Raw genomic sequence first — 15,366 nt, 5'->3', positions numbered from 1 at the left:
TACTTAGAACATGTTCTACTCAGTAGCAGAGACACTCCAGTGCCATGGGGCTGCTTAACTGTCATATGTGCAACCAGGGGGAAAAAAGGGGGGGGGGGGGAACTCTAGACCTTCACTCCACACACAGTGATGCATACAAAGCTCTCCCGCCCTCCATTTAGCAAATCTGACCAAAATTCTATCCTCCTGATACCTGCTTACAAACAAAACCTAACGCAGGAAGTACCAGTGACACGCTCAATAAAGAAGTGGTCAGATGACCCGGATGCTACACTACAGGACTGTTTTGCTAGCACAGACTGGAATATGTTCCGTGATTCATCCAATGGCATTGAGGAGTATACCACCTCAGTCATTGGCTTTATCAATAAGTGCATCGACGATGTCGTCCCCACAGTGACCGTACAGTGGTTCCTCATTTAAAAGTTGTGTCATACTGCGGTGCATTCTGTGGCACGTTATTTAATTGTCAGCCATTTTTTTCTGTTAATGCAAGTTAGTATTAGTTTGACCACCAGAGGGCAACTTTGAGAAGCATTCGATAGTCTTCCATATTGGCATTACCAGAGACGGGGAGGGCACGCGGGACACCGGGGTTCAATTCCCCGACGGAGAGGAAGGAGTAGGCTGTCCTTGTCAATAGGAATGTGTTAACTGATTCCATATGTGTTATTTCATAGTTTTGATGTCTTCACTATTATTCTACAATGTAGAAAATAGTAAAAATTAAGAAAAATCCTGGAATGAGTAGGTGTGTACAAATATGGCGCTGTACAACGTGACGGTCGGGAGTAGGCTACAGCATAAGTCGATTGGAGGATTCTAAATTAATATCTAAGGGGCATAACATTTCCAAACCCTAATTGTAGGGTAACAGATCTTTCAGTTGAGCGTACTAGCTCTTTGCCTTCTCTACCAGAAGTTGATGCTGTTGCTACTGTATGCAACTTCTTGCTAGCTAGTTAGCATAACAAATCACTAGTTAGACATTTTTCGACTTTGGGTGTGTTCTTCAATTCAATCTGGAGTGCCTGCGCTCATAAATTCAGAGTATTGTCAGATTGTAAGTTTGTAAATTCAGACCGTTTCGCTCTCGGAGCGCACACTAGACGTACGGGCTGAGGAGTAGGGTTGATTTTAGCGTTCTATAATAGTGAAGACATCAAAACTATGAAATAACACATATGGAATCAGTTAAGAACACATTCTTATTACAACGGCAGTCAAGTACCCAAGCTAACGTTGGCTAGCTTGCTAGCTACTTCCAGACACAAATGAGTCCACTAACCATTTTACTCGCCCTAGCAGAGCTGGTTAGGCAGTTTCCGTGTTAACCAGAGCGTTGGTGACTGCTGGAAACAATTTAATTACGCTTTTTTGCCGAGGTTTACTGGCACCGGCCATATTCAACGGGTGTTGAGCGCTCGTAAATGCATTATTCTGCACTCTGGTACACTCAGAGAGTAGGAGCAAATTTACAAAAGCACCCGAATGGCCATTGACAACGCACAACGACTATACCATTTAACCACGCTAAGAATGACGGGAATAATCAAGTCAATAAACGTTGGGTAGTTAGCCTATAGTTAATATACTGGCAAGTTTGTTGTATAATTACTAACGTTAGGTAGCTAGCTAACATACCGGTACATACTGCTGTAATGATATGCTATGTGGTTCATAAGGACAGCGTAGCTAACAAATTGTCAGCCAACATAACGTGTAAGGTAACTTATTTGAAAAGTCATTACTTTATTACATTGAGTAGCAAGCTATCCCTTGGTCGTTAGGGCAAATCTGGTCTGTGATAGGTGGGGTTCACACCTAGCTCGGCTATTAGACTATTCTTTAGTAAAAGGTTGAATAGTCCATTGTTCAGCTATTAGCTCCCCTTCCCAACAAATTGTTGTTACTCCCATCTCGTTCCTCGCCCTCTTCCACGTGTCATTCTGCGCCTGAGTGGCTCGCTTGTGAGCGTGCTGGCAGGATATGGCAGCACCTTCAGGTGTGCGTCAAGAATTTTGCAGAGCAAGTTTGTATGAAGGTCTGGTTATTCACAGGCAAATTGTTATACGCTATGGAGGTACATTTGTGTATTTTTGTCGAGAGCAAAACTTTTGTCAATAACTGTTCTGAAAGCAACTTTTTTCCAATTCAAAGGAAGTCATAGTGGACACCTACAAAGGACTGTGAGATGATGGCATCTCAGGTAACCAGCACTGGGCATTCTTCCGTCCAACTTTCACATAGCTCCTACGATTCAGTGTCGGTTCATAACATTCTACTACAGTGATCCCTCGCCACTTCGCGGTTCACTTATCGCGGATTCGCTATTTCGCGGATTTTCATAATGCATTTTTTTTTTTTTTTTGGTGCATTGTGCTCTGCATTCTGATTCGCTAAAAACTCACTCCCGCTTCTTGTATCAAAACATGCTACGAATTGTGCTATCATTTTGTCGTCTCGTGCAGTTATGTGTACGTACATAAAACAGCTTGGCAAATTTACATTAAGTTGGCCAAATTATCTTGTAATTTCGAACATCTCCTAAACCCATAATGTCGACGAAACGGCCTACACGTGAGTCACTGTATTTGTATACATGTAATAGTTGCTAATTGTAAAAAAAAAAAAAGTTTTCTATTTCGCGGATTTCACTTATCGCGGGTCATTTTCGGAACGTAACCCCCGCGATAAACGAGGGATTACTGTATATTAAATACATACCGTAGAATGATAAATCATGCAATTATTATTCTCAAGCTAACCAAAAGCATTTAGCTATGAACGCCTGTTCTCGCCGTTTTCAGTTTAATTAACTTTCTTTCATGGCAACTCATAAGCAGGCCATGTCCTATTTGTTTCATAGTCGATATATAATCATATTTCATGACAGTGTAACGGTTAGCTTTTTTTACTGAAGGATGAAAGAACACAATATGTCTGTCAGGGAATGCTATTCTGATATGTCAGATGAAGAGTTCGACCAGAAAGTCAGGGCCATGAAGGCAAGGATTTCCAATGCGGGCTTTAGAATGGTCAAAGGAAGTCTCAGAGCAATGGGCCATCGTGTACAATGCAAAGAGTTAGGGTGTCTTAGCAGCGTGTAGATGATGCTGGTATCATTGCCAGAATGATCCAGCTTCTTTGCATTGCTCGGCAAAAATACTCTGTTCCTGTTCCCCTGTCTCTCGTCCACATTGATACAAATCATAAATTGATAAGGTACTAAGATGTATAAATGTCACCAAATCTAAGAAGTTAAATTAACTTTTTTTATTCTTACTTATTCATAGACACATTTTCAATGATGTATGAACTTGGAGTTGGTAATACATACAGTTGAAGTCGGAAGTTTACATACACCTTAGCCAAATACATTTCAACTCAGTTTTTCACAATTCCTGACATTTAATCCAAGTAAAAATTCCCTGTTTTAGGTCAGTTAAGATCACCACTTTATTTTAAGAATGTGAAATGTCAGAATAATAGTAGAGAGAATGATTTATTTCAGCTTTTATTTCTTTCATCACATTCCCAGAGGGTCCGAAGTTTACATACACTCAATTAGTATTCGGTAGCATTGCCTTTAAATTGTCTAATTTGGGTCAAATGTTTCAGATAGCCTTCCACAAGCTTCCTACAATAAGTTGGGTGAATTTTGGCCCATTCCTCCCGACAGCTGGTGTAACTGAGTCATGTTTGGAGGCCTCCTTGCTCGCACACGCTTTTTCAGTTCTGCCCACAAATTTGCTATGGGATTGAGGTCAGGGCTTTGTGATGGCCTTTGTTGTCCTTAAACCATTTTGCCACAGATTTGGAAGTATGCTTGGGGTCATTGTCCATTTGGAAGACCCATTTGCGACCAACCTCTAACTTCATGACTGATGTCTTGAGATGTTGCTTCAATATATCCACATAATGGATTTCTACTTTCTACTTTTATAAACTCGGACAAAACAGAGATGCTTTTTCTAGGTCCCAAGAAACAAAGAGATCTTCTGTTGAATCTAACAATTAATCTTGATGGTTGTACAGTCGTCTCAAATAAAACTGTGAAGGACCTCGGCGTTACTCTGGACCCTGATCTCTTTTGACGAACATATCAAGACTGTTTCAAGGACAGCTTTTTTCCATCTACGTAACATTGCAAAAATCAGAAACTTTCTGTCCAAAAATGCAGAAAAATGTATCCACGCTTTTGTTACTTCTAGGTTAGACTACTGCAATGTCTACTTTCCGGCTAAAGCACTAAATAAACTTCAGTTAGTGCTAAATACGGCTGCTAGAATCCTGACTAGAACCCAATAAAATTGATCATATTACTCCAGTGCTAGCCTCCCTACACTGGCTTCCTGTTAACTTATTTTGGGTAGGGGCCAGTAATTTCACGTCCGGATGAAAAGCGTGCCCAGAGTAAACTGTCTGCTACTCAGGCCCAGATGCTAGGATATGCATATTATTAGTAGATTTGGATAGAAAACACTCAGAAGTTTCTAAAACTGTCTGAAAGATGTCTGTGAGTATTACAGAACTCATATGGCAGGCAAAAACCAGAGACAAAATCCAACCAGGAAGTGGGAAATCTGAGGTTTTAGTTTTTCAACTCTTTGCTTATCCAAGATACAGTGGAAATGAGGTCATGTTGCACATCCTTGTTTGATGCTTCTACTGTGAAGTGGGGGCGAATGAGAGGGGATTGAGTAAGGTCTGCCATGAGCTGAACATAAGCTGACCATGCGCGTTCACGTGAGAACGAGCTTTGTTCAATCGCATTTCTGAAGACAAAGGAATTCTCCGGTTGGAACATTATTGAAGATTTATGTTAAAAACATCCTAAAGATTGATTCTATACCTAGTTCGACATGTTTCTACGGACTTGAATATGACTTTGTCTGAACTTTTGCCTGGACCTGCCCGCGCGTCGTGAGTTTAGATTGTGTACTGAACACGGAGGAATTTGCACATAAATGATGGACATTATCGAACAAAACAAACATTTATTGTGGAACTGGGATTCCTGGGAGTGCATTCTGATGAAGATCAAAGGTAAGTGAATATTTATAATGCTATTTCTGACTTCTGTTGACTCCAACATGGCGGATATGTCTTTGGGTTGATTTGTCGTCTGAGCGCCGTACTCAGATTATTGCATGGTTTGCTTTTTCCGTAAAGCTTTTCTGAAATCTGACACAGCGGTTGCATTAAGGAGAAATGGATCTAAAATTCAATGTATAACACTTGTATTTTCATCAACATTTATGATGACTATTTCTGTAAATTAATGTGGCTCTCTGCAAAATCACCGGATGTTTTGGAATTACTGAACATAACGAGCCAATGTAAACTCAGATTTTTGGTTATAAATATGAACTTTACCGAACAAAACATACATGTATTGTGTAACATGAAGTCCTATGAGTGTCATCTGATGAAGATCATCAAAGGTTAGTGATTAATTCGATCTATATATTTCTGCTTTTTGTGACTCCTCTCTTTGGCTGAAAAAATGGCTGTGTTATTCTGTGAATAGGCACTCACCTAACATAATCGTTTGGTTTGCTTTGGTCGTAAAGCCTATTTGAAATCGGACACTGTGGCTGGGTTTACAACAAGTGTATCTTTAAAATGGTGTAAAATACGTGTATGTTTGAGGAATTTTAATTATGGGATTTCTGTTTTGAATTTGGCGCCCTGCAGTTTCACTGGCTGTTGAAGAGGTGGGACGCTACCGTCTCACGTACCCTAGAGAGGTTAATTTAAAAAAAAAAGATGTCAGCTGCTAATTTACAGATTTACACCACATAAACACTCAGCCATTTTTCATTGGACTATCTGTTGCTGCCAAGTCATGATTTCCCTGCAATAACCAAGTGGTGAGACATAGCCCTCTATTTAAATGTTTCAGGTTTACTCCGATAGTGGTTATGGAATGCATGTGATGCAGACACCTCAGAGCCACACACAACTTGCATTTCTATAACCTCGGACCCACCTCAGTGTTCACTATTCATGGAGGAAGACCACAGGGCCACAGAGATTATGACCCCCCCCCACAAAACCCTCACTCTCTGTAAGAGTGGAACACTAATGGAGAGATGTTTGGAGTGCTGTGACATGTCAGTACAACAACTTACTGCAGTTTGGAGGAAGGATACCTTGACCTGTCGAATTCTATCCACCTCTTCTGTGTGGGATATGTGTTCCTACCTTGTCTGCGGGAAAATCTGCAGCATTTTCAGAGAGTTGGAATAATCACCCTTTAAGGTGAACCTGACACCTCAACAGCTGTGGCATATTGGAATGCTCCAAACACCTGTGCACATTTGTTTTTGCCTTAGCACTACACAGCTGATTCAAATGATCAAGTCATCATCAAGCGGTATTTATGTCTAATAACGACATCTCCTATTGTTTGTCCTCATGTGTCTGTTTTTCAGCATAAAGTACTCTGTAACCACAGTGTGGATACCAGGTGAGACCACACACAATAACAGTCTCTCTCTCCCCCCCCCCCTTCACTTCATCCCCTTCTCCCTAAATCCTTTAGGTTATATCAGCTGTGTTGGTAAACCCTTCCCGCATCTGAACTGGCTGATACAGAGGGCACAGCATGATCATAGGTAGGAGGTCACTTGGTCGGGTCAACAGGAAGTATTATTAAAGAGATGCTTTACATTGAAATACAGTGATGTAGTAGTCCCAGAGTTAATGATCCAAGGTCAGTTTTGCATTTCACCTCCTGATGATTATGATGACTGACCGTGTTAGAATAAAAAAAAGGCTTAATCATGCTCTCTCTCTATCCATCTGTCAGGTATGTTTTGATATGAGAGAGGAAGCCAGTCCCGTCATTGCCACCAGTTGGCCCGAAGGTTAGGAGACACCGCTAGAGACACTAATCTGAAAACAAGGCTCCCTAAATTCTATCAGCACATCGAATGTGCGACCCGGGCGGGGAAAATTCTGGATCATTGCTACTCTAACTTCCACGACGCATACAAAGCCATCCCTCGCCCTCCATAAAGGAAAATCTGACCACGGCTCCATTTTGTTGCTCCCAGCCTATAGACAGAAACTAAAACAGGAAACGCCCGTGCTCAGGTCTGTTTAACGCTGGTCCGACCAATTTGATTCCACACTTCAAGATTGTGGACTGGGATATGTTCCGGATAGCGTCGAACAACAACATTGATGCATACGCTGATTCGGTGAGCGAGTTTATTAGCAAGTGCATCGGTGATGTTGTGCCAACAGCGACTATTAAAACCTTCCCCAATCAGAAAGCGTGGATTGATGGCAGCAGTCGCGCAAACCACTGCTTTTAATCAGGGCAAGGCGACCGGAAACATGACCGAATATAAAAAAATGTGTAGTTATTCCCTTTGCAAGGTAATCAAACAAGCTCAGCGTCAGTATAGACAAAACAGAATCGCATTTCAACGGCTCAGACACAAGAGGAAGTGGCAGGGTCTACAGTCAATCACGGATTACAAAAAGAAAACCAGCCCCGTTGCGGACCCAGATGTCCTGCTCCCAGACAAACTAAACAACTTCTTCGCTCGCTTTGAGGACAATACAGTGCCACCGACACAGCCCGCTACCAAAACCTGAGGGCTCTCCTTCACCGCAGCCAACGTGAGTAAAACATTTAAACGTGTTAACCCTCGCAAGGCCCGCCGGCCCAGACGACATCCCTAGCTGCACAGACCAGCTAGCTGGTGTGTTTAAGGACATATTCAATCAATCCCTATCCCAGTCTGCTGTTCCCACATGCTTCAAGAGGGCCACCATTGTTCCTGTTCCCAAGAAAGCTAAGGTAACTGAGCTAAACGACTATCGCCCCGTAGCACTCACTTCCGTCATCATGAAGTGCTTTGAGAGACTAGTCAAGGACCATATCACCTCCACCCTACCTGACACCCTAGACCCACTCCAATTTGCTTACCACCCCAATAGGTCCACAGACGACGCAATCGCAATCACACTGCCCTAACACATCTGGACAAGAGGAATACAGCTCAGCATTTAACACCACAGTACCCTCCAAACTCATCATTAAGCTCGAGACCCTGGGTCTCGACCCCGCCCTGTGCAACTCGGTCCTGGACTTCCTGACGGGCCGCCCCCCAGGTGGCGAGGGTAGGGAACAACATCTCCACCCCGCTGATCCGCAACACTGGGGCCCCACAAGGGTGCGTTCTCAGTCCTCTCCTGTACTCCCTGTTCACCCATGACTGCGTGGCCATGCACGCCTCCAACTCAATCATCAAGTTTGCAGACGACACTAAATGGTAGGCTTGATGACCAACAACGACAAGACGGCCTACAGGGAGGAGCTGAGGGCCCTCGGAGAGTGATGTCAGGAAAACAACCCCACACTCAACATCAACAAAACAGAAGGAGATGATCGTGGACTTCAGGAAACAGCAGAGGGAGCACCCCCTATCCACATCGACGGGACAGTAGTGGAGAAGGTGGAAAGTTTTAAGTTCCTCGGCGTAGACATCATGGACAAACTGAAATGGTCCACCCACACAGACAGCATGGTGAAGAAGGCGCAACAGCGCCTCTCCAACCTCAGGAGGCTGAAGAAATTTGTCTTGGCACCAAAAACGCTCAAACTTTTAGAGATGCACAATCGAGAGCATCCTGTCGGGCTGTATCAGTGCCTGGTACGGCAACTGCTCCGCCCACAACCGCAAGGCTCTCCAGAGGGTAGTGAGGTCTGCACAATGCATCACCGGGGGCAAACTACCTGCCCTCCAAGACACCTACACCACCCGATGTCACAGGAAGGCCAAAAAGATAATCAAGGACAACAACCACCTGAGCCACTGCCTGTTCACCCCGCTATCATCCAGAAGTCGAGGTCAGTACAGGTTAGAGGTCGACCGATTATGATTTTTCAACGCTGATACCGATTATTGGAGGACCAAAAAAAGCAGATGCCGATTAAATTAATTATTTTTTATATATATTTTTTTTAATTATATATATATATATTTTTTTATTTATTAAATCGGCCAATTTTTTTTGTTGTTGTAATAATGACAATTACAACAATACTGAATGAACACTTATTTATTATTATTTATTTATTTATTTGTATTTAAATTTTCCCCCCTTTTCTCCCCAATTTTCGTGGTATCCAATTGCTAGTAATTACTATCTTGTCTCATCGCTACAACTCCCGTACGGGCTCGGGAGAGACGAAGGTCGAAAGCCATGCGTCCTCCGAAGCACAACCCAAACAAGCCGCACTGCTTCTTAACACAGCGCGCCTCCAACCCGGAAGCCAGCCGCACCAATGTGTCGGAGGAAACACCGTGCACCTGGCCCCCTCGGTTAGCGCGCACTGCACCCGGCCCGCCACAGGAGTCGCTGGAGCGCGATGAGACAAGGATATCCCTACCGGCCAAACCCTCCCTAACCCGGACGACGCTAGGCCAATTGTGCGTCGCCCCACGGACCTTCCGGTCGCGGCTGGCTGCGACAGAGCCTGGGCGCGAACCCAGAGACTCTGGTGGCGCAGCTAGCGCTGCGATGCAGTGCCCTAGACTAGACCACTTATTTTAACTTAATAAATCAATAAAATTAATTTAGCCTCAAATAAATAATGAAACATGTTCAATTTGGTTTAAATAATGCAAAAACAAAGTGTTGGAGAAGAAAGTAAAAGTGCAATATGTGCCATGTAAGAAAGCTAACGTTTAAGTTCCTTGCTCAGAACATGAGAACATATGAAAGCTGGTGGTTCCTTTTAACATGAGTCTTCAATATTCCCAGGTAAGAGGTTTTAGGTTGTAGTTATTATATGAATTATAGGACTATTTCTCTCTATACGATTTGTATTTCATATACCTTTGACTATTGGATGTTCTTATAGGCACTTTAGTATTGCCAGTGTAACAGTATAGCTTCCATCCCTCTCCTCACCGCTACCTGGGCTCGAACCAGGAACACATCGACAACAGCCACCCTCGAAGCAGCGTTACCCATGCAGAGCAAGGGGAATAACTACTCCAAGTCTCAGAGCGAGTGACGTTTGAAATGCTATTAGCGCGCACCCCGCTAATTAGCTAGCCATTTCACATCGGTTACACCAGCCTAATCTCGGGAGTTGATAGGCTTGAATTCATAAACAGCAGAGCTGCTGGCAAAACGCAGGATAGTGCTGTTTCAATGAATGCTTACGAGCCTGCTGGTGCCCACCATCGCTCAGTCAGACTGCTCTATCAAATCATAGACTTAATTATAACATAAAAACACACAGAAATACGAGCCTTTGGTCATTAATATGGTCGAATCCGGAAACTATCATCTCGAAAACAAAACGTTTATTATTTCAGTGAAATACGGAACCGTTACGTATTTTATCTAACGGGTGGCATCCATCAGTCTAAATAGTCCTGTTACATTGCACAACCTTCAATGTTATGTCATAATTACGTAGAATTCTGGCAAATTAGTTCGCAACGAGCCAGGCGGCCCAAACTGTTGCATATACCCTGACTCTGCGTGCAATGAACGCAAGAGAAGTGACACAATTTCACCTGGTTAATATTGCCTGCTAACCTGGATTTCTTTTAGCTAAATATGCAGGTTTAAAAATATATACTTCTGTGTATTGATTTTATGAAAAGCATTGATGTTTATGGTTAGGTACACATTGGAGCAACGACAGTCCTTTTTCGCGAATGCGCACTGCATCAATTATATGCAACGCAGGACACGCTAGATAAACTAGTAATATCATCAACCATGTGTAGTTATAACTAGTGATTATGATTGATTGATTGTTTTTTATAAGATAAGTTTAATGCTAGCTAGCAACTTACCTTGGCTTCTTACTGCATTCGCGTAACAGGCGGGCTCCTCGTGAAGGCAGGTGGTTAGAGCGTTGGACTAGTTAACCGTAAGGTTGCAAGATCGAATCCCTGAGCTGACAAGGTAAAAATCTGTCGTTCTGCCCCCAAACAAGGCAGTTAACCCACCGTTCCTAGGCCATCATTGAAAATAAGAATGTGTTCTTAACTGACTTGCCTAGTTTTTTTTTTAAAGAAGGGGGGGGGGGGGGGGGGGGCAAAATCGGCATCCAAAACTACCGATTTCCGATTGTTAGGAAAACTGGAAATCGGACCTAATTAATCGGCCATTCCGATTAATCGGTCGACCTCTAGTACAGGTGCATCAAAGCTGGGACCGAGAGACTGAAAAACAGCTTCTATCTCAAGGCCATCAGACTGTTAAACAGCCATCACTAACATTGAGTGGCTGCTGCCAACATACTGACTCAAATCTCTAGCCACTTTTAATAATTAAAAATTGGATGTAATAAATGTATCACTAGTCACTTTAAACAATGCCACTTTATATAGTAGAAAGAGGAGGAAGGGAAGCGCTACTAAGGTACACTATAGTATATTTTGGTAGATAGAAGGTGCTCTTTGGTAAAAGGTGTAAATTGGTCATCAAAAAGAAAGGAGGACCAAGGCACTCTTCATATAATTAATTAAAATGCCTTCGTACTCCCTGACGAAGGCCATGCAGCCGAAACACGTCGGTTTTTAAACAACTTTGTTTCTATTGAACATGCCATACTAATAAAAGGCATTTTAATTAATTATATGAAGAGTGCCTTGGTCCTCCTTTCTTTTTAATGCCACTTTATATGTTTACATAGCCTACATTACTCATCTCATATGTATATACTGTACTCTATACCATCTACTGCATCTTGCCTATGCCGTTTGGCCATCGCTCATCCATATACTTACATGTACATATTCTTATTAATTCCTTTACACGTGTGTGTATCAGGTAGTTGTTGTGAAATTGTTAGATTACTTGTTAGATATTACTGCATGGTCGGAACTAGAAGCACAAGCATTTCGCTACACTCGCATTAACGTCTGCTAACCATGTGTATGTGACCAATAAAATTTGATTTGATTAATTGTGATGAACTGAGAGAATTAGGGTAGCACTGTAATTCATTAATCATATGCTGTCTGCCTCTGTTCTTAACTCTTTCCCATTTCACATTCTCCACTGGTTGAAATTAAGTATCTCATTGAAATACTATCCTGTGTTCTCAGATTAATGCAGATGAAGGGAGTTAGATGCAGTGTTTTTCCGAATGTATATATGAATTATAAATCAGCCTTTACTTAAATCATGTTTCTAGTCTATTGCATAGTTACAATGTGTAATCATTGATGTCCCAGGAGCGGTAAACACTGTTGAAGTGTATAATTGTAATACATACATGCAGACACAGCATCATTCAAAGAATGGAGTTTGATACACTTGGTATTGGATATGACTGAAAAAGAATGTCTTTCAGAGATTCATACCTGAACTGCACTTTTATTTGCCAAGGAAAAGTACATGATCAGTGAATATATTCAATGTACAGGCTACAATGTGGGGGATCTCATGTGTGGTAATAACTACAGTACATGTATATAGGACTTGCATCCTTGGCACAATAGAGTTATTATATTCTACTCTATCCATAGGCTTCATTAATGCATTTCAGACTTGAAGTTGATACAACAACTATGATAGCTGAGGTTCATAGGTTCTGAACTAATATTCTTAACAATCTAACGTTTTAGGGCCCATACACAGATCGGCTACATACTGTAGCTAGCTACACATCCATAGGCATACAGTTATTTTTTATCCTCCACTACACAATTAGCAAGTAAATAGTTATCTAGCTAGCTATGTTACTTCAGCTGCATTGCACGGCAAGGCAAACTTACACAATTGTACATTAAATTTGCAGTAAATGCTTTAGCTAGATAGATTCTTTACATCTACTGTTTCCCAAGACGACAGCCTGGTTTGCTAGTTCTCTCAGGAGTCCCTAAAACATTAAACAACACGAATTACAATGTCATACTCATGTCATAACACCAGCTAGCTAGTTGGCTAATGTTAGCTAGTCAGCTAACTTGCTAAATAGCAATTTTCGTTAAATTAACTTCATGACAAAAAGAATATGCACAATCGTTTCTCTACATTCACTAACATATTCCTCTAAATTGCAAATGTTTTGCTTGACTCGTTATGACATTATAATTACTTACATTTGCTTCCACCGCAATGTTGTCAGCCATCTTTGCTGAAGAAAGTCACCAGGGACGGGTGACTCGCGTTAAATTCATCATTGAAACCACTCAATATGATTGGTCATATAAAAACCTTGGGACCCAAGTGTATAATGAGTGCCAAAACTCCCCCTTGTGGTGGTCTGGAGCAATGAAGCCGTGACGCTGGGTACCTCTAAGTCCCGCGGTGTAAGCTCGCAACGTTTAAAGGAGGAACCACTGTACTTACATATCCCAACCAGAAGTCATGGATTGCAGGCAACATCCGCATCGAGCTAAAGGCTAGAGCTGCCTCTTACAAGGAGTGGGACACTAATCCGGACGCTTATAAGAAATCCCGCTATGCACTCAGACGAACCATCATAAAAGCAAAGTGTCAATACAGGATTAAGACTGAATCCTACTACACCGGCTCTGATGCTCGTCGGATGTGGCAGGGCTTGAAAACTATTACGGACTACAAAGGGAAACCCTGACGCGAGCTGCCCAGTGAAGGGAGCCTACCAGACGAGCTAAACGCCTTTTATGCTCGCTTCGAGGCAAGCAACACTGAAGCATGCACAAGAGCACCAGCAGTTCTGGACGGTAGGCGATATGACCAAGACCTTTATACAGGTCAACATTCACGGGGCCAGGCGGATTACCAGGACGTGTACTCATTAACATTTTCAACCTCTCCCTGACTGAGTCTGTAATACCTACGTTTCAAGCAGACCACCATAGTCCCTGTGCCCAAGGAAGCGAAGGTAACCTGCCGAAATGATTACCACCCCGTAGCACTCACGTCGGTCGCCATGAAGTGCTTTGAAAGGCTGGTCATGGCTCACATCAATAGCATCCTCCCGGATACCATAGACCCACTCCAATTCGCAAACTGACCCAACAGATCCAGATGACGCAATCTCAATCGCATTCCACACTGCCATTTTCTTTTCTTTTTTGAACCTTTATTTCAACAAGGAACACAGCCTGAGACCAAGGTCTCTTTTACAGCTGGGCCCTGCGTAGACATGTTTACACATACAGTTTAGGTACAATTATTAAGATTAAGAAACTACACAAGACAAACAAAACGATCACAGGTAACACAAAAAAAATACAGCAACGGATTACATTTACACATACGGGAATAACCTAACAGCACAAGAACTTGCATTACCCGAAACAGTTACAAGCAATATAAAAATAAAAATGGGCAAGGGGGACAAGAGTCTCAAGTTTAAGTTTAGTCTGCAGGCTATTCCATAGGCAAGGCGCGTAACAGGAAAAGGCAACCATTCCCAACTCTGTGGAAATCACATGGGCCTCAAGTGTAATCCATGCTTGAGACCTGGTTTTAGGAATTCTAATTCTAATATTGATGAGTGATGATAAATAAGAAGGTAGCTTATTCAGAAGTGCTTTATAGACAAACACGAGAGCATGTTGTTCTCGTCTCATGGACAGCGAAATCCAACCCACATTTTGATAAAAAACACAATGGTGAGTTCTGTAGCTAGCACCCGTAATAAACCTAAGTGCGCAATGATAAGTAGCATCCAGCGATTTAAGTGTTGATGCCGTAGCATGCATGTAAATAATATCCCCATAATCTATAACAGACATAAAAGTAGCTTGCACAATTTGTCTTCTATTTGTAGAGGACAAACATGTCCTGTTTCTATAGAGGAAGCATAGCTTGATTTTTAGCCGTTTACAAAGTTCGTCAATATGCATTTTAAAAGACAGTTAATCATCCAACCATATCTCTAAGTATTTATATGCAGAGACCTGATTAATTTGAGAACCATCTAAGCTTGTAAGTGCAAGTGTATTTTCAACCAACTTTTTGAACCTTTTAAAAATCATAAAATGTGTTTTCTTTGCATTTAAAACAAGTTTCAGCTATATAAAATACCCTTGTAATATCTTAAAATCTGTCTCCAATAATGATAATGCTTGGTCAGCCGATGAAGCGATAGAGTACATGACAGTGTCATAAGCATATAAATGAATTTGACACTTTCTTATCTCATCACCGATATTGTTTATGTAGAGAGTGAACAGTAATGGAATAAGTATAGAACCTTGTGGGACACCTTTAACCAACTCCAATGGCTCCGACTGGATGCTGTCGACTCTAACAGCCTGACTTCTATCCTTTAGATAGTCATTTCCCACCTGGACAAAGGGAACACCTATGTGAGAATGCTGTTCATTGACTACAGTTCAGCGTTCAACACCATAATGCCCACAAAGCTCATCA

General features: G+C 42.1%; 1 protein-coding gene across 2 annotated transcripts in view; it reads right to left on the bottom strand.

Annotated features, from left to right (window-relative positions):
• desi2 (desumoylating isopeptidase 2) overlaps positions 1 to 15,366 on the bottom strand; it is a 53,131-nt gene that overhangs the window by 4,743 nt on the left and 33,022 nt on the right. The window lies entirely within an intron of this gene.

The sequence above is a fragment of the Salvelinus alpinus genome, chromosome 7 (assembly GCF_045679555.1).
Source record: "Salvelinus alpinus chromosome 7, SLU_Salpinus.1, whole genome shotgun sequence".
NCBI classification, from domain to species: Eukaryota; Metazoa; Chordata; class Actinopteri; order Salmoniformes; family Salmonidae; genus Salvelinus; species Salvelinus alpinus.
This window is presented reverse-complemented; position numbering and strand designations above follow the sequence as displayed.